This window comes from Bison bison, unplaced genomic scaffold (assembly GCF_000754665.1).
Source record: "Bison bison bison isolate TAMUID 2011002044 unplaced genomic scaffold, Bison_UMD1.0 scf7180017864196, whole genome shotgun sequence".
Classification (NCBI taxonomy): Eukaryota; Metazoa; Chordata; class Mammalia; order Artiodactyla; family Bovidae; genus Bison; species Bison bison.
In genome coordinates, this window is record NW_011494768.1 from 2,854,270 (window position 1) to 2,860,802 (window position 6,533).

Genomic DNA, 6,533 nt, shown 5'->3' on the forward strand with positions numbered 1-6,533 from the left:
TTTGAATGGACTCCGGGAGTGATGATGGACAGGCAGGCCTGGTGTGCTGCAGTCCATGGGGCCGCAAAGAGTCGGACACAACTGAGTGACCGAACTGAACTGAACTGAAACTCTTCCCCCACAGCTGGATGAGCCGGGGAAGGAGGTGTGGGTGGGCATACCTCTGGGGCTGCAGGTGGGAGTGAGTGAGCGGTGGTGGGCAACAGAAGGTAGTCCTTTCGTATTAATATTTATTCTGGGGTGTTAGAATTCTTAAGCAATACATCGCCTCTCCCCAGCACTTAATTTGGGGGAACTGAACGATGTACCCGCCCAGATATCTGCCATCAGAGCCCCACAGGCTGACCAAGTTGCCCAAGCTGCGTTTCTTATCCCGCCCACCTGGCCCTGAGGTGGACGGCTGCAGAAAGGGTTAACGGGGGAACTGGCAGGGCCCTTGCTCTGAGGCTGCACACTCAGCTTCCAGAAGCCCATCCGCCAAGCCCAGAACGATTCTTCCCGACCAGCTGTGGAAGCCAGAGGGAGAGCGAGCACGGTGGGTGCTCCTTGAGGTGCTGGCGTCCCCGGAGCCCTGAAACCACAGTGGCAACGCTGGAAAAACCAGGCGAGGGTCTCTCTGCCTGAAACTGCCGTCGCGGTTTTGCTGATTGTCAGCAGAGCTTCAGAAGCTGCCAAGAAAAAAAATCTAAACAGTTCCTTTACCGTCTGCTTTGCTATTATGCTGAAGATACAAAGGGTTGCTCCTAAAACGGCCATTCCTGGGCTTGGGAAATCCAGCAGTGTTTAACAGAAGATCTCATTCTTCTACTATATTAAGGGAAATGAATGTTTCTTTTGCATTTAGAAGCAGTAAGATTTGAATCTTTCCATTCAAGATTTCCCCCCAAGCCTGTTAACTAGCTGCCACTCTGTCCAGTTAATGCTCCCACCATTCTTCTGGATGGTCAGACCCAAATCCTTGTTTGTTTGTTTTTTTTTTCCATGTTTCACAGCACAGTGAACTGCCCCCAAACCCTAGTAGCTTTGACAATGGCTTTTTTATTTGCTTATAGCTCTGTCAGTGAGACTCAGCCTCTCTCAGTGGCTTTCCAGTGCTTTCACTGGTAGGCATGGTGCTCAGCTGAGCTGAAGGGTAAGACAGGGGCTGGGCTGCGGAGCATCCTTTCTCCATGTAGGCTCAGGGCCTCTCCCTCTGTTCGAGGCTTCTCGACATGGTCCTTTCAGACCATCTCTCCTACAGGATGTGGTACCTTCAGGTTCCCAGCAGCACAAAAACAGAAGCTGCTGCCTGTGGAATATGGGAATCTTACTTCCCCAACCAAGGGATGAGCCCTTGTCCCCTGCATTAGAAGGTGGATTCTTAACCTCAGGACCGTCAGGGAATTCCCTTGCCGTGCCTTTTTAAGATTAAGTTCAGGACTGGCCCAACATTTGCTACATTTATTGCTTACATCAAGTCCCCTGGCTCAGTCCAGATTCAAGAGGAAGGGGCTGCATAAGGGCATGAATCCAGAGTCAAGATGTACAGGGGCCACTCACCCAACATCCTTGAATCTACTTTCTCTGCTATTTTACAACAAATCCATTAAGAAATTCTATTGGCCCTCCTTTTTTAACATTTATTTATTTGGCTGTGCTCAGTTGCTGCATGCAAGATCTTCAATCTTCATTGCAGCGTTCGGGATCTTTTTTAAGCTGTGGCATGCGAACTCTTAATTGCAGCATATGGGATCTGGTTTCCTGACCAGGAATCGAACTCAGGCCCCTTGCCTTGGAAGTGCAGAGTTTTAGCCACTGTTGCTGCTGCTGCTGCTAAGTCGCTTCAGTCGTGTCCGACTCCGTGCGACCCCATAGACGGCAGCCCACCGGGCTCCCCCATTCCTGGGATTCTCCAGGCAAGAATGCTGGAGTGGGTTGCCATTTCCTTCTCCAATGCATGAAAGTGAAAGTGAAGTCGCTCAGTCGTGTCCGACTCCCAGCGAGCCTACCAGGCTCCTCCATCCATGGGATTTTCCAGGCAAGAGTACTGGAGTGGGGTGCCATTTAGCCACTAGATCACTAAGAAAGTCCCTCCTGTTGCCGCTCCTTTAAAGTATATCTGGAAGCCAACCACTTCTCACCAGGCCACTGCAGCCATCCAGATCGTCTCTGCCCTGGCTCATCACAGCAGGGCCCTGCACTGGCCCCCTGTGTCTGCACTTGTCCCTCAGGTACTTGTCTACCTGGCAGCCAGGTGAAATGCAACCAGGGTGCTCCTCTTCTCAAATCTTTCCAGTACCTCTTGTCCCAGAGCCCTTAGGAGACCCGAGGCTCTGCTCCCTGTCGTTCTCCGGCATGCTGCCTGCCCTTGCTCACTCTGCTCTGACCATCCTGGCCCCCTTGCTGTTCTTGGAGCAGCTTAGACGTGCTCCTATCTCAGAACTTACCCCTCCTTGGAAAACACTTTCCAGATAGATCCGCATGGCTTATTTCTTCCTCAGCTCCTTCAACTCTGTTCAAATATTACCTTCTCAGTGAGCACCCTCCTCACCACACTCCCCCGCAGCCTGCTCCATCATCTTCTTGCATTATTTATTTGCCTCTGGCACTCACCACTTTCTACTCTACCATCTAACGGACATCTTTGTTGGTTTAGAGGCCTCCCTCTGTGTGAAAGTAAGCTCCCTGGAAACGGCATCTCTGTGTCACTCACGCTATCCCTCCAGCACATGAGACACTGCCTGGCACATAATAGGTCTTCAGTAAATATTGTTAAACGGGTAAATGAAGGCTCCTCATGGTGACATGGAAGAGCTGGTGTGCAGTGGTGTAGTACTCCCCTAGGAAATTAGCACAAACTTACCAGCTTGAGACAACACGAGATTATCACCCCACAGTCCTGTAAGTCACAAGTCCCTGGCTGGTTCCTTTCTCCGTCTCCTGTGGTTCAATATCAAGATGGCGGCAGGGCTGTATTCCTTGTGAGAGGTACCACGGGAGAATGTTTTTCCAGCTCTTTCAGGCTGTGGGCAGGATTCTGTTCCCTGAGGCTGTAAGAATGAGATTCCCATGTCCCTGCTGGCTGCTGGCTGGGGGTTGTTTTCAGTTTTCACTGACACTGTTGGTTCCTGGCCCCTTTTGTCTGTCTTCAAAGCCAGTGACAGCTGGGTTGAGTCCCTCTCATGCTTTGAATCCCTGACTAATCTCCTTTCCAACAGATCTCTTCTGGCTACCGTGAGGAAATGTTCTCCACTTTTAAGAGCTCTTCTGATTTGATTGGGCCCAGCTGAACAAGCCAGGATAATCTCCCCATCTCAAGGTCCATACTGTAATCACATCTGCAAAGTCCCTTTTGCCATGCAAGCAACATGTTACAGGTTGTGGGGAGCTGGGCGTCTTTGAGGGCCATTATTCTGCCTTTCAGAAGCATCAATAGTGCAGTGAACTGAGGCAGGAGAACACAGGCTGGCTCTGCCAGGCTAACCTCCTATGTGATCTTGAACAAGTGGCTTAGGTTCTTAGAGGTCACAATTTCCTCCTGTGCTGCTGCTGCTGCTGCTGCTAAGTCGCTTCAGTCATGTCCGACTCTACGACCCCATAGACGGCAGCCCATCAGGCTCCCCCATCCCTGGGATTCTCCAGGCAAGAACACTGGAGTGGGTTGCCATTTCCTTCTCCAATGCATGAAAGTGAAAAGTGAAAGTGAAAAGTGAAAGTGAAGTCGCTCAGTCGTGTCCGACTCTAGCGACCCCATGGACTGCAGCCTACCAGGCTCCTCCATCCATGGGATTTTCCAGGCAAGAGTACTGGAGTGGGGTGCCATTGCCTTCTCCGTCCTCCTGTGCTAAACTAAGGTAATTGAATTAAGTTAAAGATCCATAAGAGTTTAGCTTCCTTAAAAATAGTGACTCATTGTTATACAGAGTGAGGTAGGTCAGAAAGAGAAATATTGTATACTGACACGTGTATGTGGAATCCAGAGTGATGGTACTGATGAAATTATTTGCAGGGCAGCAATGGAGATGTGGACATAGATAAAAGACTTATGGGCTATTTGGGGGGAAGGAAGGAGAGGGTGGGATGTATGGAGAGAGTAACATGGAAACATACATTACCGTTTGCAGAATAGATAGCCAATGGGAATTTGCTGTATGACTCAGGGAGCTCAAACAGGCTCTGTGATAAGCTAGAGGGGTGGGAGGCAGGTTCAAGAGGGAGGTGTACCTATGGATGAGTCATGTTGAGGCTTGACAGAAACCAACACAATACTGTAAAGCAATTATCCTTCAATTGAAAATAAATAAATTTAAAAAAAATAGTGGCTCAGACTCTGCACTCCCAAAGCAGGGGACCTTGATTTGATCCCTGGTTGGGGAACTAGATCCCACATGCTGCGACTAACGGTTCACACATCACAACTAAAGATCTCACACGCTGCAACTAAGACCTGGCACAGTCAGGTAAATGAATGTTTTAAAAAGTTGTGGACCTGTGATGCCACAGTTCCTCCAGCCCCCTTCACACCTTTATACGACCTACTCTGAATACTGTGTTTTGTGTGCTGGTTTATTAAGCAAATGTCTAAAACCTTGACACACCATATAGAAATAGTCTCAAATATCGATGGTAGAAGTACGTAATACAGCACTTCCGAGGACAATTTGGCAATATGTTGGAAATGGCACATGCACTTGCCCTCTAAGAGAGAAACATACTTCTGGGCATCTATCTTATTGATACACCTGCACACATACCAAAATGACAAATGTGCAAGGATATTTGTTTAGCATGTTTATAATAGCAGATTATTGGGGATCAGAAGGGCTTTGCAGGTGGTGTTAGTGGGAAAGAATCCACCTGCCAGTGCAGGAGATAGAAGAGACAAGGGTTCAATCCCTGGGTCGGGAAAAAGCCCTTGAAGTAGGAAATGGCAAACTGTATTCTTGCCCGGAAAATTCCATGGACAGAGGAGCTTGGTAGGGTATAGTCCATGGAGTGGCAAAGGAGTTGGACACAATCAAGGGCACACCTTAGCGATAACCCACACTTACGACAAAGGTGTCAGATGAACTACAGTCTATCCATAGAATGGAATAATATTAAGCTGCTGAAAAGGAAGATGCGTTTATCTTTTTGATGATGTGGAAAGATCTTCAGGATATATTAGATGAAAAGGGCAAAGTAAAGATTGGTGTGTATAACTTTCTGTCTTTGGGATAAGGATTAGGACAAAGACTATGTACAAATATCTTCTTGTAGGCATACATAAATTCTGGGAGGATACATAAGGAAAAAAGATGAATACTATCTATAGGGTAACAACTCTAAGGATAATGAGTGGAGTAAATAAGGGACTGGATGAGAGAAAACATGTTAATGTCACTACTCACTTTATATTCTCGGAAGGCCTCTTGCTCTTAGATGTGCTCTTCCATCCCTTAAAGCTGGCCTCCGTGAGGCACTGAAGTAAGGGTTACCATCTGCGATCTGCTCTCATCTAGCTCCCCTGCCCAATTCTTGAGCAGCTGCCCAAATCAGATGCTCTGGTCAAACCAGACTTCTTACCAGAGACAAAGGATTCAGTGTCAATTACCAAAATCTCTTCCATTGCTTCAGTGTCTGGTCATATTTTCCATGTTTTGCTTTAATTTCATTTGATTCATATTTATAACTAAGGGGCTAGCAGCAGATGATTGATTCCCAAGACATGAAACTCTTTTATTTAAGGCAATGCTGGCTGCAAGATAGATAACCCCCCAAGTCTCAAAGTCTTATTATGATGAAGCTTTCTCACACAGATGAAGTCCAAGTGACAGCTGTCCTCCGACAATGATTCAGGGACTGAGGACCTCCATGCATGGATAGAACAACTAGGCAGAATATCAACATGGAAATAAAAGACTCGAATAGCACTGTATATAATGTGCACCTAGAGACATGTTTAGAATACTTCACCCAACAGTAGCAGAATACACACTCTCTTAAATGCCCATGAAACATTCTTTAGGTCAGACTTTATGATTGGCCATATGTAGACGGCTGTCTTCTTTCTTCCTCTGTGAATGTGGTGTCCTAAGCTCCTCCCACATGACGTCATTTTACCTTAATCAACTCTTTAAAGGCCATATCTCCAAAATGGTCACTTTCTGAGGTACTGGGGTAAAGGCTTCAACATATGAATGAATGTTGTGGGGAACAAGTCAACCTATGTGAAGTGAAAAAAAAAAAGTGAAGGGGTTAGTTACTCAGTCATGTCCAACTCCTTGCAACCCCGTGTAGCCCACCAGGCTCCTCTGTCCATGGGATTCTCAAGGCAAGAATATTGAAGTGGGTGGCCATTCCCTTCTCCAGAGAACCTTCCTGACCCAGGGATCAAACCCAGTCTCTTGCATTGCAGGTGGATTCTTTACCATCTGAGGCACCACAGAAGTCCCTAATTCAACACAAAAGATTTTATAAATAAACATTTGCTTGTTTGAATGAGGACCCCTTGTAAAGGAAACAAAAATTCATAGTTCCCAAGTGTTAACATAAGTTATTTAAAAATAATGCCA